This window comes from Podarcis muralis, chromosome 6 (genome assembly GCF_964188315.1).
Source record: "Podarcis muralis chromosome 6, rPodMur119.hap1.1, whole genome shotgun sequence".
Classification (NCBI taxonomy): Eukaryota; Metazoa; Chordata; class Lepidosauria; order Squamata; family Lacertidae; genus Podarcis; species Podarcis muralis.
Genome location: NC_135660.1, coordinates 82,466,237 through 82,489,963, shown reverse-complemented (window position 1 = coordinate 82,489,963; position 23,727 = coordinate 82,466,237). Strand labels below are relative to the sequence as shown.

General features: G+C 42.9%; 1 protein-coding gene and 1 non-coding gene across 9 annotated transcripts in view; both read right to left on the bottom strand.

Annotated features, from left to right (window-relative positions):
• Positions 1 to 23,727, bottom strand: part of KCNMA1 (potassium calcium-activated channel subfamily M alpha 1) — a 544,144-nt gene that overhangs the window by 469,918 nt on the left and 50,499 nt on the right. The window lies entirely within an intron of this gene.
• TRNAN-GUU (transfer RNA asparagine (anticodon GUU)) lies at positions 21,309 to 21,381 on the bottom strand. Its single transcript has one exon. It is a non-coding gene; the product is annotated as a tRNA-Lys (tRNA).

The following is a 23,727-nucleotide window of genomic DNA, read 5'->3' as shown; positions in this document are numbered from 1 at the left end:
ATACGTAGCAGCAGGATTAAAACACAGCATTTGACAGCAACTTCAGGCGGCTCAGTGGCCATGTTGTTCCTGCAATCACTGTATGCAAATCGTGACCCAATGGAGCCACCCATCTGAGGTACCATTATCATCAAAACAGTGCAGATACTACAAGGCATGCTTGTCCTAAATGGTCGAATATAATCCAACTGGGGGCTAGGGAAGGGAGCAAAGAAACAGCAGGGATAACAAAAAAAAAACCTGGCTAGGATTCAGAGGCAAGCTTCTGTTGGCACAGTTCCTGCAATATGCACAGAAATCCTCTAATCTGCTGGACCATCCTTCTGGGATATTACACCAGCACAAACATTTATTACACACATAGACACAAATGAAATAAATCTTAACACAATTTCGTGTGTGTGTGTGTGCGCACGCACACAAAGAGTTTTTTGACATTGAAGGCTGGTTACCAGACCCAAGTATCTGCACAGATAAACTGAAGGGAAAATCCTACCTACTATGGTGGAGTGGAATCCCCATTGATACAAATAATACATTTTGAGAATTACTGTACAGGGGTACCTCGGGTTACATATGCTTCAGGTTACAGAAGCTTCAGGTTACAGACTCCGCTAACCCAGAAATAGTACCTCGGGTTAAGAACTTTGCTTCAGATTGAGAACAGAAATCATGCTCTGGCGGCGTGGCAGCAGCAGGAGGACCCATTAGCCAAAGTGGCGCTTCAGATTAAGAACAGTTTCAGGTTAAGAACGGACCTCTGGAACAAATTAAGTACTTAACCCGAGGTACCATTGTAGTTACACAAGTGACAAAATGAATGACATGCGTGTCAGCATCTGGAAGTCAGGGCTATCAAGAGCAAAAACAAAGGAAGACAGAAAGGAAAGGCCCAGAAAGAAGGAAACAACGAGTCAGTCAGTCAACATCTGGCAATACAACCATGGCCACCTCTCTTGTAGACCACATCTGGGGCTGTGACCTGATGCAGAAAGGTTTCTACAAGGCTCCCAAGGTTAGGCCAAAGCTCTATTTGAGAGATCCTTTGAGCAAGACAAGAGAGGGTAGTTCAATTGGGCTAGCCATTCATTTTATGAAGCTGAAATGGCTTAAAAATTATAGCGTTTTCGCCTCTCACATCTCAGCCACTTAATATATACAAAACTGCCACCTTGAGTATACTCCTATGATTATAAGGATGTCTCAACCCCCTGTAAATCACAGGAGATGCTAATGAAGTTCTGTCTATTGCTAACTTTAGATATTCCATATGCAAAGCAATCAGTTAACACCACAATATCTGCTGCTCCCTAGAGACACCAGCACTTGAATAATTCAGCTCCCTTTTGTTACAGATCACAGGCACATACTTCTTTACACTGCAGAAAATAACTCTTTCTGCTCAACTAAAAATTCCCAGTTTATGCTTGTCCAATGTTGTACTGCTTGTGAACCATTTGCTAAAAAGTAGAGGTGGGTGCATCACCCATGGTTTGCATGAGAAAAATTCTGAGCCATTTCTTCTTCTTTTTTAACAGGGGGGAGGGAATCATTACAAACCAGTCCAAACTTGGCACCTTAGGTGTTGAGTTACAAGACCAAGGGTAGAGGAGGAAACAGCACACAGTGCATCCTATGCTGTTGAAAGGATTTCTCCTAATTCCTGGTAAAAGCTAGCACTGCTTACTCAGAAAGTAATTTAGGAGCTTTTGGATGTTGCTATTTTAATTCTAATGTATGTGAGGTTAGTGGTAGGAGAAAGACTGATAAAGCAGCTTGCATATACGCTGAAAGGTTAAAATACAGAATACAACAAATGGCAAACAAATTTTTAAAATAAACTTTCAGCATAGAGTGTCTGCAAATTGCAGCATTCACTTTAATAATCAGAAGGATGCATAATCCAAGCCCTTAAGTTTACAAAGCTGACATCTGGCCTTGCCTCAAGGACATTTAGTTACTTTGAGTGTGGCTGAGATTTGTCACAAAGGTGGCAAACCCACATGGGGTGCAATGTGGTGCTTGCTGCTTGGAGGCAAGAGAAATGTGTGGAGAAAGCAGGCACAGGAAAACACTGAAGCCCAGACCTAAAAGGAATGAGTCATCCTTTGCATCTAGATAAATCTTGATCTTGCAGAATTACTCATGAAGAAAAATCTTCTTTATCCAAGTGCTTCTCAAAGCACAGGATTTCCTGATTGTGACTTATTTATTCCACAAGACATATCTGAGGTCAAGGGTTTATGAAAAGCAAAGAGTGAAAATAAAGGAATTGGGTATACAGGAGCAAAATGTACACAGCTTGATTATCAAACCTCCTGCCAACTGCGCCAACATTTTGAATGGGCAACTGGCAGCCTATGTAAGCTAGGCCTGCTAAAACAACAACAACCAACTCAGTCCTCAGCAGCCTTTTCAATCTGAAATCAAGACACAGCAAGGATGTTTTGCCCAGTTCTTTTAACTGTAAGGAAGCAGACTGGGTCCAGATTTCTGAGAACAGAGTTTCACTTGCAGAATACAGATGCCTGCTCCCCTTTCAACACTGCAGCCCCCTGTGTTTGGATGTTTGGTGGTTCCTCTGGAATAGTGTAAGACAGGACAAGTGTGGGAAACCTTTGGCCTTATAGATGTTACTGAACAAAAACTCCCACAAACCCTGGCCACTGGCCATGCTTTTTTGGACTGGTGGGAGTTGCAGCTCAGCAGCCCTGGCTGTGACAAAATTCCTCTTGAAGGTAATAAGAATTAGAAATCAACATGCTCTGGATAAAACACAATGACTGCCTAGCAATGTTTCCCCTGTATCCCTGCTGTATTTTGCTTTCGAAATTGTTTTAGTGGGTCTTTGGACTATAAAAAAGAATGTGTATGTGTGCCTGACCGCTGGATGTGAGGGGGTTGAGCTGCTCAGCAAACACCACATTTAATTCCGTTCCTACTCCAGTTAGACTCAGGAGAACTGTTCTGATAAATAGGCCCAATTCAACACAGAGACAAAGACACACTGTCAGTGTTCAGGCCCTCAAAGAAAGCATGAGGACATAAAGTGAGATGGGGACATTTATGTTGCCACCACCCACCATGCAGTGTTCAAAATTAGCCAGGCACCAGGCGCATTTTGCACCTGTCTATTGGCCACTTGCGACCAAGTGAAGATGCCTGGGTGCTACAATGGTGCCTTACACCTCCACCATTGGGTTGGCTGGCGCACAGCAGCTCCCACCCCCCACCCCCGCTTTGCTATGGCATGAGTCTGATTTTAGCTGGAGCTCATAATATACACAATTCATTTTCAGCTTTGTAATCTTTAAGGCGCCCATAACCTAGGTTTAAGTGGCCATATGGTGAATAGCTTTTTATAAAACTGCCACCATGTCCCCACCAATGCCTCATTCCCAGCTTGCTTCCACTGAGTGGCAGGGTGAAAAGGGGTTTTGTTAGAAAATTTGGCTGAACAAACTTAAAGTCTCCCTATGATTGGGAACCCTGAAAATACAAGGGGAGAATGAATGATTTCCAAAGCTATGTTTCTGCAGCACAAATTCAAAATTGGAATATTATAGTTATTGACAGTGGGGGAGTGAATAGGATCTCAATCTGCCCTGTGGGGAAGTCTGTAGCAGAGCTGATCTCAGCAGAAAGCAGAACTTGTAGTCAACAGATAGGCATTAATATCCAGCTCCCTGGGATTTGCTGTGTTACTCTGCAGCCAGCTGACCCTTTAAAGGGCTTGCAAACAGCCAAACTGGGCTCACTGCAAACACATTCTGCCTTGCAAAAAGCCTTGCTCAGTGCCTTGAAGACAGAACAGTCAACTGATGGGCAATGCTTAAAAACTGAAGGGCTCTTTGCAAGCCCCAAGCTAAGAACACTGTTTGGTGCTTTGAAGAACCAATGGTCAGCTGATTGACAGAACTTCAAAGCACCATGCAAGGCTCTTTGCGAGCTCTGGACGGTGCTTTGAAGAGTGTTGAGACTTCAGAGCACCCCCTCACCTGACATCATTGTGACATCAGTTGAATGTCGGGTGGGCAGCTCCACCAACTTGATGAATTGGGCCCACATGGGGTAAGAGAAGTGGCCAGATCCAGTTCCCCACCCAATCTAAATGCTGGCATTGGGGGAGATTCAAAAGCATCAGTTTCAAGTTAATAAATGATAGCTGCTCAAGACACCTGAGAGTTTGTGATATCTACTACCTCTTTCCCCTTTGTGTGATCACCCTCAAGTCTGCATGTGTGCATGGTTTCAAGGAGCCAGTAGTGGGTCCAGCTGTGGTCTAATGATTTCAGTGATTAGGGAAGAAGTAAGTATTTGGTGTACTTTATATTGTATTTTCCATGCGATCGTGCATACTCGAGGGCAGGCACCTAATATGTGCTAAAGCTAAATAACCGACACTTCTCAGTTAGTAGGAAAATCAGGGCACTGTGCATAAACATCAAGTGAGTCTATTGTATACAGATGGCCTAACTACCTATAAATATTGGACTTGCCCAAAATAAAATCATTCATCGCTTACCAGAATATACAAACATGTACAGTATATTCATCCCAAGCTAGAAGTTGTTAAGGGTAACTGCCCTTTTCATTTTTGCAACGTATAATCACTATCCACAAGGGGAGGGGGGAGGAATGTGGAAAATTACAGGATTAGTCAGAAGGGAGGCAGGACAAGACGGAATCAACTTAACATGAGTAATGCCTCCTGCTTTTGTCAGTGTATGCTTATTACAAGAAGAAAGCAGTTTACAAAATCCTCAGTGTATCTAGAAATTAAATCAAAATTGCAATACGTTACTGCAAAATCTTTGCTGGCCTAGTACATACCCAATTTGCAACATCGGCAAAACAAGGTTAATATAATGCTTTACTGTTCTAACATAATTGGCAGGATGTCTTCCCAGGTACAAGGAATCTTCATGGGAGCCTCAAGCATTTATATACAGGGAGTAGGGAGTGACTGTAAAAGTATCCCCCTCTTAAAAGTTGTCAGAACTGAAATGAAATGAAACCATGTGGCAAGAGTTGTCCTGAGCTAAAAATGACTGTATTCTGCTGAGCTTTTCAGCAGTGCCCAAAATGCCTTGCTTTTTGTAGTAGTATTTTGACTTTGGGGGCCATTTATTTATTTAAAATGCTCTCTTGGTGATGTCATCATGCAGCTAAGTCTGATTGGCTGCATAGTGTTGTGACATCACCCTGTCCACTATTTATAGCGTACTCTCCGGTGCCTGTTCTCTCTTCATGCTGCAGCCTCCCTATGTCGCTGCAAAATTCTCAGTCCTCCCCAGGTACCCTCCAGATACAACTCCTATTGGTGCTATACTGACTGGGGCTGATGTGAGTTGTTGCCCAAAATGTCTGGAGAGCATCAAGTTGCGAAAGGTTCCCGTGTCTGGTGAAAATTTGCTATCGTGTGCCTGTACCAAGGAGGAAGCAGCAACTAAGGGAAACAAAGGCTTCAAAAATGGTGAACATCTAGACTGTGTCAGTGTATTCATTAGCAGCCCACTGAAGTCTCAAAAGTAAAACAGATACTGTAATCTCCTGCACAGCCCCAAATGACATAGCAGACCTACTGTGCCTTTGGTGTGTTTCTTTCATGCCTAACCACCAATAAAAAGCTCATTTTGTCGTCCTTTCAAAATTCCCTCCACAAATATCTCTCTCATGGTTTTGTCAACCTTTGTTGCTGAAAATGTTGGCACTTTGGACTAAGTGCCTCTGAGCACATGCATTCTTTGCTCTTCTCTCTAGGAAAAAAAATTGTTAATTTGATTTTACTCTCCAATTTTGCCGGCAATAAACACACCCAATGGAATGCACCACATTATATGTGCTTGGCATCTCATTTAAAGAGGGCCTTCATGGATGCCATATTGCCACACCAGCCCAATGCTCACACCAGCAGGCTATGGAGCCCTGGTATGCCAGCCATGCATGTGTAATGCCTTATAGGTTTAAGGCACTGCGCATGTGAAATGACACATGGCTATGTCCCTCTTCTCCACATGTTTCTGATTAAAACTGGCCTAAGAGGCAACTGTCTATATTACAGAGTAGTGAGCATGTGTTTACATTTGACAGTGCCCAGCAGCCACCAACCACATGAGACACATTAGTGAACATGCGCATAGTGTTACAGCTCAGCACCAGCGACAATCACTCAGCTGGAATTTTAATTTGATAAGTGTTTGGCCCCTTCATTTGCCACAACCTGCTAAGAATGGTGAAATTCAGGCTGACCTTTATCGTTCTGGCAGGTTTACAACTAATTGGTAACTTGCTCGGTTTGTGTAGGGAAGAATTTTATTTTATTAAAGACCCAGCGGGTCTAACACAAAATGTTGTGGTTATAGAATTAATAGGTTCTTAGAAGAAATTAAAATTAATGTATAAATGACCCTAAGGCTATATCATTTAATAGAGGATAATATCCGTCCTCATTATTTTTTTGTACCACCTGCCAAACTCCAGGATGTAAATACAATTTCATATGACATCTTACAGTTCATAAATCTGTTTTTTAAGAACAAACAAAAACCACCCACTGTATGCCATTTCCAATAAATGTTTTCTAATGCTCCCATTAGTTAGATGAAGCAGTTTGCCTTTCAATCACTTATCTATAGCATAGGGCTCTTACAGCTACTCAGGGAAGTCTAGCCCACCAGTTTGGTTTTGAAGGCAAAACATAAAATAAAACAAGGCACTAAAATGGTGGAAGGGAATTTAAAGTCACTTTGACAGCCAGTATTTATGACTTGTTTGTGTACCAAATGAAATAGATGTATTTTATTTGTTAAGGTGGCTGCTTAAGTCTTGCAGGGGGAGATAAATTCTGTATTATTTATGACCTGCTACTTCAGCTGGACACTATAAATTCAAATCACTAGGACTGCATCTCTTCTATTCCATCCCACAACACATCCACCCATTTTTTTAATCTTCTCCATGTCTCTCAGAAGTTATTTTGAGATAATGTATTATCATTCAGGGATTTCTGAAAGGGGAAGCCAAGTTGGCATGACACAGTTTCCCCTATGCCAATGCTGCAATTTAACAAAGAGACAAGTTAAGTGATGAAGACAATTTATGCAGCTGGAACGGGATGAGCATTCTGATCCTCTCTGCCCTCCCCTTTTCTGAAATGGTCTTGACACACCTACCTGCCTCAAATGACTCAGGCACACAGTTTATCACTAGCAAAGTTGTTTCTCTTGATGGCAAAACGGCAACCTCTCAGATTTGTTTGTGCACACTGAAATCCTCGCCGTACCTACTCAGAAATAAGCGTACTTGAATTCAGTGGGGCTTACTCCCAGGTAAGTGAGGTTAGGATTGCTGCAGTCTTGGAGCAAAACCAAGAGAGGATTTTGTGGCACCCTGAAGATGCAGCACAAAACCTGCATCTTGGCAATGTTCTTCAGGAGTCTAATGGATTGCCACATCGTAAGGTTAAATCTGGTTTCTTCCACAGGGAGTGATTCCAAAAGCATAGCTGAGCAACAAGTGTATTCAAGGTGCCACCAGAGTAGGTGTGTCTTCTGATTTTGCTAAAAGAGACCAATTCCTTTAGGAACTGATCCCTATGGAAAAAATACCAGATTCAGCAATATGAGGCAGGCAGACATTAGTTCTGGGGAAAAACTCACCCAGATCCAGTCAACAAATGTAAGTGACATCCAAGTACACAATTGTGTTACCACCTCTTCAGTTGCTTGACCTTTGTTGTACAGATACTGCAAGAGGGAAATGATTATACCTTTTAAAAGTGGCAAGCAGCAATAATATATTGCATACTCACTTCTCAATCGATGCCACAGGCACGTATATTGTGCACAGATACCTCTACCAGACAAGATGAATGAATGAACAAATGAACGAAAGGGAATACCATGTCCTGCAATAAATCAATGAACTGTAAATCCCACTTACTGATAAGTTATCATAACGCCTCAGTCAATCATGCTCTGATAACCTCCCTCTTGATTACTGTAACACATTCTGTATGGGGCCACCCTTGAAAATAATTAGGGAGATGGAGCTAATACAGGGTCCTGCCACTCACCTTTTAAAGAGGGCAAGCTGGGTGGAGCACTGTGCCCTGATACACACTCACTGTACTGGCTATCAATATGCTTCCAACTCAAAAGGGCTGGTGCATGTTATTTCAATATTGAAAGTTTATTTAAAGCCTGGCGAAAAGATCTCCTGGATCTGATCAAAAGCCAACCTGATCCTGGAGGTAGCACACTACCAACATGACTAGTAGCTACTTGTGCCTCCTCATTCACACAAATCTGCAGAAGAGGCATCTCCATGTTTCCTCTTTTATTCAAGTGAAATTAGCTATGTCACAAGCTGGGGCCTTCTCAGTGGTGGCACATATGTCCTATAGGAAATCCATCCCTTTCTGCCTGCGATCTGACGGCAAATGAATATGACTCCCTACTTGCAATCCCACAGTGGTATCATTGCGTCATCCAGGACTGCCAAATAGGAATGGTGGAAAGGTGCTGAGATACTCAGTAATACGCTCTATTAAGCTGTCTCTAGTCACCAACCATTCATTTTACACCATCTTCTGCCTGAAGCATGTTCAGTGAATGTTAAAATGCCATTAAATTCCAGAATCAAACCTCTCTGAATAATACATCTTGATCTCTGCAGAACCATGCGAGTGCCTTTCAAAAAATTAGGAAGCATGTAAGATATATTTCAAGAGCAGTTCTTTGGAAGCATCCAGGTGGTTTTTAGGGCTGAACGGCAGGGTGCCAGAATCAGCAGATGCAGTTTAATTAGTTCACTGCATAAATAAAAGGGAAATAGCCTTTAAAAACCTAACACCACAGAGCGACAGAGCTGGTTGGAGGAGACTAGCTCTGTGGAACGTCTCGTGGTGCCGACTTCAAAGCAGCATTGGGCAATCTTCTGGAGGGCAAATCTTATCAGTGGCCATTAAGGAAAACAGGATGTACAGAAGCTGTATTCTGAATGCCCGCTGCAGGTGTCCAAAAAGCTCGTTTTGTGACAAATCTCATCCTCACCAAGGCAGGGGGAACGAACTTTCGCACCATGCCTGAAGGAAAAAGAAAAGCCCTAGTGTCTCAGGCACTGTAAACTCCCAGCCTTGAACAAAGTGTGGGTATTTTTAGATGGAGGCTTGTTTCCTCTTCCCCATTATGCATATTCCAACTCCAAACTGCTTTTGCTGAAGATTATAATAAAGCCTTCAGGGCAGCAGAATTAGCTCTCAACATTTCTCAAGTGCATTTGTGTACCATAGTAATGGGGTGTGTGTGTGTAAAGGACTCTGTACTCTCTCCACACACACACTGGTTGCCTTTGCTATCTCTCTACAGAAAATCCCCTCTTAACATTTTGCTTCCTGCTAAAATACCTGTAGTAGTGCTACTGAGGTCCACTTACCGATTCTGAGAGCTGCTAACTGCCAAGAGGCCTTCAGCTCCTCCTCATCAACCAGAACAGGTGCATATCACAGAGAAAAATGACTCAGCATTCCTCACAGCCCTACCTGGGAGCAAGTCCTGAACAGATACCTTGCCTTTCCACCTGAGAACTCAACATACCCCTCACTCTTAAACATTTGTGTGTGGAGAGGAGGGGTCCAATAGATGGACACAAACCAAAACCACAAAATTATTTTCCTTCTAATAAAAACAATGAGTTCAGTGCCACCTTAAAGACTAACCAATCCATTATGTCATAATAATACTAAATTCAATTTATCTGAGGTAATGCCACTGAGCATCAGGATCTGCTCTCTCATCTACCTCTAGTGTTCAGCAAAGACTTTCAAGGATACAGAAAAAAGGTATTAACTATGATCTTTCAATTCCCCTTCTATAATGGCCGGCTGCAGTAGGAACAAAGGAATCATAGTCTTGCCAAAGTGGTGCATGCTCTAGTTATCTCCCGCTTGGACTACTGCAATGCGCTCTACGTGGGGCTACCTTTGAAGGTGACCCGGAAACTGCAATTAATCCAGAATGCGGCAGCTAGACTGGTGACTGGGAGTGGCCACCGGGACCACATAACATCGGTCCTGAGAGCATTGGCTCCCAGTACGTTTCCAAGCACAATTCAAAGTGTTGGTGCTGACCTTTAAAGCCCTAAACAGCCTCGGTCCTGTATACCTGAAGGAGCGTCTCCACCCCCATCGTTCAGTTTTTAATATTTAATGCTGTATTGTTTTTAACACTTGATTGGATTGGAAGCCGCCCAGAGTGGCTGGGGAAACTCAGCCAGATGGGCAGGGTATAAATAAATTATTTTATTATTATTATTATTATTATTATTATTATTATTATTATTATTATTATTCTCGTCCAACCCCCTGGATCAAACCTGCAACCTTGGTGTTATCAGCACCATGCTCTCACCAACTGAGCTATCCAGGCATTGGGAAACTTGTCTTATTACTGAGCCAGACCATCAGTTCATCTAACTCAGTATTATGTATTCTACACAGACTGACAGCAGCTTGCCAGGGTTTAAGCAGGGGTCCCCCCCCCCAGTCAGCCCCCACCCCCACCCCGAGATGATGAGGATTGAAGTTGGGGTGTTTTGCATGCACAACAGAGGCTCTACCACCAAGCCCTGACTGGGTGCAAAAGTCAATCAAAAACTCTCAGCAACGTTAATAGATATGGCCTAAGGTTGTTGCATAGCTAAAATCCCAGAAGATATGCCTTTGCCTTTAACATGGGGCTGTAAACTCATTCACCTGGTAATCTTCTTCTTCTACATTTGAGTCTTTTACTTCCAAGCTGTAAATTACCAGCATTAAGTATAAGGAATCTTTTGCAGGTTTTTCTTTGACAAGGCTGTTTCCGAAATACGATGCAACAGCCACTGTCTTGGCCAGTCTCGAGTCCCACTGCTGACCCTCCTCCCCATCTGCTGAAGCAAGAGAGACTTTCATTTTACCCCCACAACAGCTGGGGGAGGAGGGCAAGCAATGGGACTCAAATGGAATGCTGCCCTAGTCTCTTTGGGAGGAAAAGGCAGGGTATAAATGTAATAATAAATACAGCAATAAATAAATGGGGTGGAAAGAGACACGGCAAGGATTTCTGCTGGATTTTTACTCGTAAAAACAAAGCTGGCAGCCCTATCCTGGAGTGCATGTTATATCTCCATGAGAGGCAGCGGGCAGTTACTTTTTGGTGTCAGAGTTGGCAGATCTGCCCTGCAAACATGGCTTGTGCCAGTTTCACTGTCTTGGTTTTCTCCTCCTTGGGAATTATAGTTTGGTGTGCATGCTAAAAATTATTTGTTATGCATCCCTAGCTAGCCTCAAAGAACATTCCCTGAAGAAAGGGAATTATTAAACCAGTTAAAACCATGTACAGTCTTCTGATTGCAAAAGTGAATCCTTAGCAGAAGAAAATCTCAGAGTAGCTCTACCTTGCCATAAAAGACCAAACAAAGAAAAGACAAGGTCTTTTTTTCCCTGGACTACCTCAGGCAGCACCCCGAGCCCCTCCTGCATAATCCTTAATTATGCATATGATTATCTTAGCTTACAAACAGCAGCTATAATTGCACCTAATAAGCATTTGTGATCGTGTGAGTTCCATATAGTTTTCCTTGATGACCTGTTTATTGCAATGAATCTGGCATTCAAATACACGCCAGCAACATGTAGCAGCACTGGACTGGCAGAGAGAAATGCTGCCTTAATCTAATTAACAATGTCTTCCCACCATCTCCCAGTGCTAGGCATGGGGTTTAACTTGAGTTCAGTAAATCACAGGTACTGCAAGACTGGAAGGGCCTAGAAACATAATCCACTAACTCCAACACTAGGGCCTTCCTTCCACAAATGGATATATGAAGGCCCGGATTTAAAAAACCCCAGATATAGCTTATGAAAGTTTGGATAATAACTATATAAATCGATATAAATAAAATTCTGAGATAATGTGCAATCTTTTAAAAAATAACCACAAAATGCAACTATTTGCACCATTTTGCAAATACTGTAAATGGTATTGGACATACAACAGAGAAGCATTAATTGTAATACACATCCCATGTACACGAAGAAAGAACTATGAACAGTACTGAAATGAACAACTTGGCCCCCATGCAAAAGTAATTATGTGGACAGGCACACCCATATATCATGCTCAAATGCTGTGGCTTCCCTTTCCGCGTGCAACATGAACTAAATGTCAAGGGTTCCATTGCCAGACAGTTGACTTAAGCAGAATGAATAGCTCTCCCTACCCCACCCTGACCAAACACAAAGCCAAAACAGATAGCCACATCTATAGCATCTGGGGAAGGAAATTGCTGGGTGTGCACAAACTGCAGCGATGATTGTATGACTAACCCACTCTGCAATTACCGTCAGACCACATGCGGTATGAGGGATGGAATCTGTAACTTATTTCAAAATTTTAAAAATCAAATGCACCCCATCTTATACTCCTGTGCCTCCTTTCAAAGTTATAAAAATTAACCAGGAGAATAAGCAAGCCTCACCTTCTAACTTACAGTGCTGTCTTATACATGTCTACTCATAAGTACTTCCCCCTGAGCTCAGTGGAACTGACTCCCAGGAAAGTGTGTATAGAATAGGGCATTTGTTAGAAATACATGTTTGAATCATAAGCAGCTATGACGTAGAAGCTGGGCCCATTGCTTTACTTACCTGCATTGTTTGTTTGTTAACGCAGTTTAATACGCATGTATTCACTTATTACAAACTAACAGTTTCTTAAAATTACACTGTTTCTAAAGAATGAAGTTTACCTCAGCTAGCAGGGAAAGTGAAGATTTGTTAATTGAAAGGTAAAAATGGGACTGAATGCAAAAAAAAATACTGTCCGTGACAATTCTGTTTGCAAGTCTGATTACAACTGGGCCCATTTTTCTATGTCTGCAAATTCAGAATAATCTGATGAAATGACTTCTAGTTCCTGAAAGCTTATGCCAAAATAAATGATAATTTTCAGGGTATCAACAAGATTTTGTTGTTTTTGAATTATACGTGGTAATTAAAAGTGTGGAAGCTTTTTTATTATTATTAAGTGAATTCCCAACTTGATCCAATATCTTTTATGGGATGACCTGTAGGGGCTAGGTTCTAATCGGCATATTCCAGGCTTCTTCTCTTAATTTCCGTCTTAAAAAAGCTAAGCCTCTAGCACTTACGTTTGCAGAGATATAAAGAAAAACATGCAGGCCGTATTTACGTACATTACCTACCTACATTTTACCTACCTACATTTTTAACATTTAATGCACTAAATTATTTTAAACATATGAGGTCATGTTTGTGACCTCACCCCCCCCCCAAAAAAAAATGCTGGCTACAGCTTGCATACACACACTGTAAATGAGTATTCTGAAGGGTTGGATCCCCTTGTTGTTGGACTACAACTCCTATCATACCCAGCAAAATTAGGCATAGCTAGAGATAATGGGAGTTGTAGTCCAACAACATCTGAGGACCTAGGTTGAAGAACACTGCTCTGCATGATCAAATACATGGGGACTTAAAAGAGAATTCTCTAGTCTAGAACACTACAAAATGTGGATTTTGAAATTAACTATGCTTTACGGTGTTGCACTAGATTATACCAGTTTGGGAATTCCCTCCCCCCCCCCCCATCCACGTCCACTTTTACTGTTCTTCATTTTCAGCTAACCAAAGAAGTCAGGCATGTGTTAAAAATGGGTAGACCACCTATGAGATATAATCTTCACCCCATGGTGGAAACAGTCGAGGAATACATGTAACAATTTTTGCTTGTAAATACAAAGAATTCATATTCCCCTTGAAGAAGGATACTGTACAGTTCAGTTCATCTTGCCAAACACAAGCAGCTCTTCTATATTCTTTTTTTAAAAAAAAAAGCCCACCATCAGCCAAAAATTATACATTGCAAAATGAATAAAACCGTACGCTATCTATCTATGCAGCGCCCTCGAATGCATGCATATACCACAATAAAAAATGGAAGCTACAAAAATGTTCGAACTCGTGCACCAAGAATTCAATTTAGCTGAAGACAGAAAAAGAAGCTGCACTGCTTTTGAATGACCTTCATTCAATGCAAAGTTTTCTGTCTCGCATAACCTGCATGCATGTTACTGGAGAAAATTCATGCATGCCCCACAAGTCCTGCTTCTGAAATTCTGCCTTACCCTTTACAGTTCTCCTATTTGCATGTATGCGGGTATGCATAATATATGTGCAACCTGCTCCCATGATTTCATTTTAGCCATTTCATTTCACATGAGGATAATCTGACTGTATAAAAAAAGTCAATATTTGTTATGCAATCAAATTTGCAGAGCCCAAAGGTCATGTGCCAACATGTCGCTACGAGGGGGTTGAAAAGTCATTGCTATGGAAAGCGTCTTCTCATCACAGATCCTATTCCTTGAGTCATGACCACGGACAGGAAATAACCCTCCCCTCTTTCAGCCCCTTTCCCTTTCCAGGCTTTAGCAACACCGTGGCTGCTCAGCGAAGGGATGCACTGGTAGACAGACGCACATCACCAATGTTTTCTTTGGGCTTTATTCCCCACTCCTTCCCCAAGTTGCTATGACTTTTATCTGTTTTGCAAATAATCTCCATGTACTGTCCTTTAACCTAATTAGACTGCGACAGCATCCTCCATCACCGTATTGGGACTGAAGTAAACTGCAGGAAACACTTAGAACCGGGCTCTCACCGAGAAACATCTCATACCTGCCTTTTCCAATTTTGTTCTGAGCATCTACCCTGAGGAAGAGTTCTGCTTCATTCGAAAGCTTGTTATCGTCCACACTGGTGACACTGGTTCCAATGTATTATTTTATACTGCCTTTGCAGAATCGGTTCTAAAAGTAAAATTTGGCTGGGTGCTAGGTTTTGTTTTTTGCTTTTTAAACACATTCTCTTTCTCTTGCAAAGAGCTCAGAGGGTTATTTCGATTTGGCCCTGAAACGATTTATGATTCCTATACCTGCTTGTGTACAACCTGTGACCCATAACCACAAGACATGGGTTGTGGCTTGCTAGGCTCCTTCACAGTACACAGGAACTAGTTTATTTTGAGAGGGTGAATCAAAATCCTCCTCAGGGCCAGTTAGCCACTCTCCCCAGAGGTGGATTTTGGGCAGCACAAGCAGTTCCGCCGCACTGGGCACTGAGCCTACAGGGTACCAATAGGGCGTTGCAACTATGACATAGTGAATTGAACAAAAGGCGAGAGGTGGGGGGGGTGTCAGTGTCGCCAAATTTTGGCCTTTTACAGGGTGCCACTGAAATGTGAAAGACCAAAGTCTGCCCCTGCCCTCCCATTCAGAGATGCCAGGGACTGAGCTTGGGATCTTTCATTAGGCAAAATATTCTGCTACTGACTCATGTCCCCCACTCCCCTCCCCTAAGTTTCCCCTATGAGGATAATTAAGTTAACAACTCCAGTGTATTACAGTCCACTAACCTAATTTAAGCCGATGATTGAAGAATGGTCCCAAACCTGGGAAGCCAGCACCACCGATTCAAGCCCAACCCCACCACCAAGTACACAATAGGTTGTCAACATTAATTAAAAACAAAGTCTAAGCCTAGATGCTTGCCTGGCTTACAGTCTGCTTTGAGAACAGGAACCGCACTGCATGTCGTAAACCAATCAATAACCCATAAAACTGGCGCTGAGGTGCAGGCTTGCTGCCAACAAGCTACAGCCACTGCATTTCTTCAAGGCATGATCCCAGGCCTTTGCCTATATTAAATTTCAAATTAGTGCAGGGCATTTTTTATATATATATATACAAGCAAGCAGGATAGAGGGAGATGTCGAATGAATCAGCAAAAAAGGATTGGGAGAAAGAGAATAGTGTGCCTCTGGTGAGGGGAGATGGGGACAACCTGTATGGATAACTGAATTACTGTCAAACGGGAATTATTGATGTGTCACCTCTTGCCCTGGACACCTGCTACTGGCTGGGGAAAATTCATACTGACTTGGTGGTGGGGTGTTTACACAAGGCTTGTACAGTTACATAAAAGTAGCAAGTGTGTTAAATGTGATTTACAAACTGCCTACCTTTCCACCTTGACTCACCTGCGGATAAGCCACGCCCTCAGCACATGGTGAGGAATTCTGTGAGCACGCCCAGCTTAAGCAGGGCTCAGGCCAGGCCACTTGGGCCTAGGGCAGTTGTCAGGCATTACACCGAAGAGCTTGTAGGGGAAGTCCCTAACTCGCCGAGACCCATCGGCTACCGGCACCTGGTTTAGCCATCCAGTCAAAGCCATTTCCCGGGGTGTGGCCACTGCCGGAGCCACAGGTGAGAGCTGAGTGCAGGGTGGGGACCAAAGATAGGCAAACTGCCCCAGACGGAGAATGATGTGTCCCCTATCAGAAGTACTACCGCTCCCCACATCACAATTATCACAATAATGATATTAGTAATAGCTAATGCCCATGATGGACACTGAAGTTTCTGGGTTTTTTATTACATGAAAATGAGTGTCTTGGTAGGATCTTGTGACTTTTTTTTAGATTTATATAAATATCCAAGTAGGGAAAGAGGCAAAATGGCAAGGGAGTTGGAGAAAACTATTTTCTACTCAGGATTTAATTCATGAAGTTTATCATACCTACTGCAGGGACAAGAACTGTGGTTTACAACCTTCTCCTCTCTCTCTCTCTCTCTCTCTCTCTCTCTCTCTCTCTCTCTCTTGTGTGTGTGTGTGTGTGTGTGTGTGTGTGTGTGTTTGTCTCCAATTTGAATTTCAAAGTCCACTGTGATGTTGTGAATGATCTGACATGTAATTTGCACATAAGACAATTTTTTGAGGGGAGCATGGTATTTCCATGAGACCACTCTTCTCAACCTGGTGCCCTCCAGATATTTTGGGCTACAGCTTCCATCAGCTCCAGTCAACAGAATCAAGTTGGTTGAGGCTGATGGGGGTTTAAGTTCAAAACATCTGAAAGGCACTAGGTTGGGGAATGCTGAATTTGTCAGTCAGTCACAATTATGAACCTCAAGCATCATCAGAAACTCTGCCAGAATCTCCCAGAGAAACACTGGCACCATCCAACAGAGCTGGTGCAGTATAGTGGCTCTCAGACTGACTGAACTGCAATTCAGAAAGCTCACAGTTCAAATTCACCTCCAGAATGCATGCACTAGGGGGCTTAGGTAAGCCAAACTTCTCCAGCTCCCTATGTGCTATATAGGCGTTTGCTGACCCACTTTACAGGACAGTACAGACTGCAATAAGACACTGGACGAAAAGTGCTCTATCTCAATACCTTTAGAATGGTTTCTGTAACTTGAAACCATTTCAGTGGCTGAAATGCTCTAATCCGACAATGCTAAGCTCATCCAAGATGATGTGTGCAATGAATTGCAAGGCTGAAATTCAAAGTACCGGTAATAGCCATTGCCATCCTCCGGTATTCTATTGCCTCACCAAGTGATTCAGAAGTCAACCTATATTGGCAGGAGCTTGGGCGTGGATGTCAAAACCGGAATAAATGTATGCCATCTGTATTGACCTTTATATCAACATTGTGAAAACCTTCTAGCTTCAAGGTGCCATTTCCACATCAACCTGCCTCCTGAAGAAACCTTGAACTTTCCACACAATAACAGTGTCTTGCAGAGGATGCTAGCTGGCCCAGCCATCAGCATAAGCCAACCTCAGGCAGCTGATGGGGCTCTAATAATAACCTGGCAGTGCCCAAGGCTGTATTGCCTGAACCCTTCACAATGGGCAGAGGAGTCTGAGGTGTCATTTTGAGTCCCCACAATCTCCCTCAACATGGTGACGTCCTGGGGCATTACAGGGAATTAAAATGGCATGCCTCTGCAGCTGTGCATATTAGGAGATAGATGATCTGCTGCAAAGCAAGTTGTCTTTCAGGGAAATCATTCTGCCATTGCTGATCTTTTCATTTGAGAACCCCACCCCACGTTTTCATTCCCCCTCCTCCACCTCCACAGCAAAACTATTGTCTCCACAGTAAACTATTGTCAGCAGTGAGAGTGATGAGATCCTGGATTTACTTGGCCTGTCAAGAGGCAATAAGATGAGTGGCATTCCTCAAAATGAGAAACAATTGAGGTACCTGGAAGGCAACAGGGATGATAGCGCTAGTTTTTCTCTCACAATGCCCTTATGGGATTGAATGATGGCGGGCAAACAGCCGCTAGCTGACCCACATGTGGGGTGATATACCACAATTTAATAACTCCATGGTGCTTCCTTACTCTTGCTTTGGTTCCTGCACTTAGAGATAAATAGCTGAATAGGAGATTATTTGAACACAGGAACTCTTGTAATCTGGGAGGAGTTATCCCCTCCCTGCTTTAAAGAAGGTTTTCTTTTCCATGGTCAGGGAAGATCACCAAGTTAAGAAACCACTGGATCTTCAATTCATTTGTATACTTCTCCATTTGTGAAAGGAGCAGGTGGGAGAAGAAGGAGCTAGAGATGCATATGATCCTGAAGACAATTCTCAGTATGTCTGTCTCCAGGAACAGCTAATGCCCACGTCCAATTCCTCTCCAAGGACAATCATGGAGTTGGGGGGGGGGAGAGAATTCTCCACAGTTCATTAGGCTGTATATGGGTAATTATATCTGAATTAACTGAAATTACTTCCCCTTAACCATTTCACTAGTCCTGATGTGACAGCATCCCCTTTGTTTTTCTCCGCTACTTATGAACATTCGGTTTTAAACTTCATCTTTGTTTGGCAATTATTATTCCTTTCCAAATCAATGTTTTCTATACTATTTATGAAGCCATATAATATAATATTTCCCATAAAGAGCTGAATTCAGACTTTATTAAATCAGTTGCTCAAATGGGAGCATGAGGCAAAGCTTTGGGGCCCAAACCAAGGAGGGAGTTCTCTTGCACTAGCTCAGCTTGAAAGGAAAAGAGCTTGATGGGCAATAGGTGTCCTTTGCCTGTAACTTCCATTTAGGAATATAATCTGGATGGCTGGAAATATCTGCACATCTCATCTTGTTTTTCTAGGTTTCATTTCAGCTTGGGTCAGAGGTGGGGGCAGAGGTGACGAACTAAAGGCTACGAGGGGGGAAAACCTAACTTCTCTTGGAAATGTGCTTTCATGTTCTTATTCATCATCTATTAAAAGGTGCTACTTTTCAAAAGCTGCTGCTCCATTTTAAAACAGGCCTTGATTCCATCCTTCTGGCATGTCTTCATTTTTAGCCCTCCAGAGAAAAATCCTTGTACACTATTATTCAAAGAGGCTTTACGTAACAGAGCTTCAATGAAACGTTACTCTCATTGTGTTCGCCTGCGGTAAATAAAGAATGGATCTGTTAGCTCACAGCCCTAGCTACATGATGATCTACTGAAACCTTAGGCAAGAAGCCAAATTCAGTCCTCAGATACAGCTACGCACACGTGAGTGCTGCTAATAAGCCCGGTGATCCTTCTGCGCTTACTCTCAAGATGAAATTTGCCTTTTATGTCTTTAATGCCTAACGTAACAGCAATAATCAAATGATTAGGAGCTGTTTTTAGAAGTAGGCATTGGGTCCTTTCTTTTGTATCTCTAAAAAGAAGGCATCAATAATACAAGCAGGCAAGTGAAGGCAGAATTTTCCAATACACAGCACGTAATTCTAGTATCAGTTACACTGAAACAAATTAAGCATTGCCTTTACTGGAGCTGCCACAGCTACTAGCATAGAACCCATTGCAACCAAATCTATAATCCAGTTTTCCACATTTTAACCTTTGGCCCCATGCTAAAATATAAAATGTTGCAAGTAGTACAAATTGTGCGTGCTTCTGTAATCCAACACAGCAGGATGAAGGAGATAAAGGTAACTTCTCAAATGCAGATACTGTGATGGTTAGCAATGTTGTTGCCTAAAGAAACTTAATAGTATTATATGTTTACGGGGTGGGGGTCCCCCCAAAACCTAGAAATTAATAAAGGGAGAAATACAAGCTGCAGAGAAATTGCTGGGCTACCCTGTGCAAAAAGGACCTGGTCAAGCTAGGGCCATTAAGAAACATTGCAAGGCCACTGAGGGCCATTGGCAATGAAGGGAACTGTCCTTTCCCACTGCCATGTGGTGTGGACAGACACTGGGGATTTGGACAGTTGCCAGGGTAAGCAGGAGAGTTTGGGCCCTTTGGCATGAGGCTTGGAATAGCTAGGAAAAGGCTGGGTCCATATTGGGAAGGCTGGCTGAAGGCAGGCTGGAAGAGATGCCTTGGACGCAAGTGCTGCATTGCTGTGGAGAACAAGCCTCTCTTGAGATGACCATGCTGTAAAATCTGGACTCCCTCTATCTAAATTCAGGTGTAAGTACGCGAATAAATCGTATTTCTTAAAGCCCTGTCTTAAATTCTCCAAAGGAGCACAGACCCTAGTGGAGGGCTAAGACCCCTGGGAAGCCCATGCACTGCTCAGCAGGGATTGGGGTGGCCTGCAGCAATACCTTAGGCATTTCATTTTGTCTTTGGTCCCACAAATTTAAAGATGCATCTGTAAGGCCCTCTTAGGAGGGGTTGAAAGTGTACATAACATGTATCTACTTTCTCACAAATCATACTCAAGACAAATTTCGTCCTCCCTGTCTGCGCCACAATCAGGGGCCATCCTAGGGCCACCACAGCCTATTCATTTCCATTTCACTAATTTATCCAACCTCCCCTGTCATTTAAGGGGACTTAAGAAAACAAAGCAACATAATAAAAACAATTTAAAACATGAATAAAATCCACATACACTAAAAATGGAGGGGGGGGGATTAACCACAGGAGATCACACAGAAAACCTGTCTGCTTCCTCACTTGCATGCAAGCAGACAGGCACATGAAGGAGGCAAATGAGGGAAGAGTTAGAGAAACCAGCTGGAGAGAGCATGGGCAAACACTTTGAGAGAGCTTGCTCCATGCCCATCAGTTCCCATTTTAATCTCTCTGGCAGATGGAATGGAGGAGGGCACTCTTAATGCGGGGATAGGATTGTTGGCATAGGTGATTCAAGCACTCAGTGAATTGCCTTTAAGCGGGACAGAAATACTGGATGTAAACAGCCTAGACCTCCAGTTTAGAACTACCATGCTTTACTCTGTAAGGCATACAAGAATTGTTGAATGCTTTCATTAAGGTGCACCATAAGACAGAGCACAGGAAAGGTGATTGGTTGGATCACTTTAATCAATAGCTATTGGAGGGGTGATCTTAGAATCCTAGAGTTTTAGAGATGGAATGGACCACGAGGGTATTCTGTTCTAACCCCCACAATGCAATAATCTTTTGCCCAATGTGGGGCTCGAACCCATGACCTTGAGATTAAGAGTCTCATGCTCTACAAACTGAGCTATCCAGGCAGCTTCTCTGGCTCTGTCTCCTTCCTAGCTGAATAGGAAGAAGTAAACCTGTGCCTGACTTCCAAGGTGCTGGGATGGCTGTCAAGCATATTGCCTTAACATGACATGCATTCATTTCAATGTGGCTTGCACAGCAGAACTTTTCACTGAATCGTGTCCTTCATGTGCAATAAAAAATAGGGGGAGATGGTCTTTGTATATTACACCTATAAAATAGAAATTACAAGAGTACTGCCATATACGAGTCTCAAATCCTCTCAGGATACTATTGCAACATATAAATGCATCATTAATTCACGCTGTTTCCCTCTCCACCCCCCGGAAACAGGGGTGTTCCCTGCCATTCACTGCAAATAACCATTGCTTTATTATAACTCTCTACAATTAATCTGACATAAACTGCTGTACTAAAGCCATCAGCCTCCATCTCTGTATGCAACATGTAATTTCTATAATTGATTTCTAAATAAATATATTTATTTAGCTGTTCGTCGTATAATGGCCTCTAAATGAATTATTGGCATACATAAACACAATTGACCCTGATTAATTTATAGGAACCAGTTTAATTAAATGAATAACAGGATGCTAAATTTCCCAAACGGGGACAAAACGGAAAACAACATTTCTCGTCCCTGTGGACACTGTAACCCTCAGAGGTGGCTTTAAAGCTTTGTGTTGCTTTTGTGTGTGCTCTTTGAGAGGCATTTTCAAAGACTGCAGAATCCCTGGGAAATTCGTGGACAACAAATAGCCACTGAAAAGAAACAGGTATTGATGAATATACTAATTATATGAACATGGACGGTGTCAGGACTAAGTCTGTTGGCTGGCCTGGGTTCCTTTTGCTTCTTGTCGCCCAGCTGCAACCTGGCACTGACTGTGCTTAGCACACCCTCCTGGGAAACCCAGGAAAGCTCACATCTTTCAGAACCAGCCAGATTTGAATGTTTGTGTACCTTCTGGGCCACAGAGGGGGAAAGGCCAATTGGACTGTACTATGCTTTTCAGACTCCAGAGTTGCTGCACACACACACACACACACACACACACACACACACACTGTATTGGTCCTGTCCTGGACCGAAATGCTTCCTATGTGGCAACTTGCATATCTTTCCACCATGTTACCTACATTTCTATGGGACATGACAGCTGACTTATTAACTGTGATCTGGCTTATTCCTGGTGGCCACCAGTTGTACAGAGGGAGGTGCCCACGGAAGATTATGTTGGAACTGTACTAAGCAGGCAGCCTGCGGATTGCCTCATGCTGCCGCAGTCTTTCTTTGCCTACCTTCTTAGCATGTTTTCCCCCCCAGACTCCCATGCTAACTAGCGTACACAGATGTCTTTCTCACGCCCACACTGCCAGCAAACTGGAGAAGCATCTTGAGTTACCAAGGAAAGGAAAGGAAAGCAAAGCAGTAAAAGGGGGAGGAATTGTAAAATTGAAGTCAATGGAGAAATAATTTCATCTTAAAATTTTAGGCTTTTTGACATTTACACTGCTATGGGAACAAGGACAAAAGTGTCCTAAGGATTAGGATACATATTAGGTATTGAGGGAGAGGAAATTCCCTTAGAAAGCACATTCCTTAAGGGACGAATTCCATCTGTCCTCTTGTGCTGAGGATAATTCTCTGGTGGGTGGATTGTGGTAGTGGATTATTTGATCACTAGAAGATAGTTAGGGATGTGGTGGGCGTACGGACCGCGATGTGAATTGCCTGCCTGACCCAAATGTTGCAGATATTGCCCGTCACCCAGATGGCCTGGTAGGTAGTGCTGGGTGCATGTTGGTTGAGATGCAATGACACAGGGAAACTTACTGGACATCCAGTGAAGCTGAATGTTGAGTCAGGGTAGATAAAAGAAAGTACTCTTTCATGCAATACACAGTTACACTATGGAACTCAATTCTACAGGAAGCAATGATGGCCATCAATCTAGATGGCTTTAAAAGAGGATTGGACAAATCAGTGGAGGAGAGCGCTATCAATGGCTACTAGTCATGATGGCTATCTTCCGCCTCCACAGTTGGAGGCAGCAATGCTTCTGAATTTCAGTTGCTGGAAACCACAGGAGCGAAACGTGCTCATGTGCTCAAATCATACTTGTGGACTTCCCACGAGCATCTCGGCAGCCGCTGCAAGAGCAAGATTCGGGGCTACTGTCAGGCTTCAGAAAATCCAATCCCTCCCATGGTGGCAGCCAAGAAGCAGATAAAAAAAAAGAGTTCTTACCAAGTCTTTTATTATTCAATATTACAGAGAGACAATGTAGAAATGCCGTCTCTCCTAGATAATGGCGTTGCTCCCAGTAAAGCCCCTCCTTCTGCCTCTC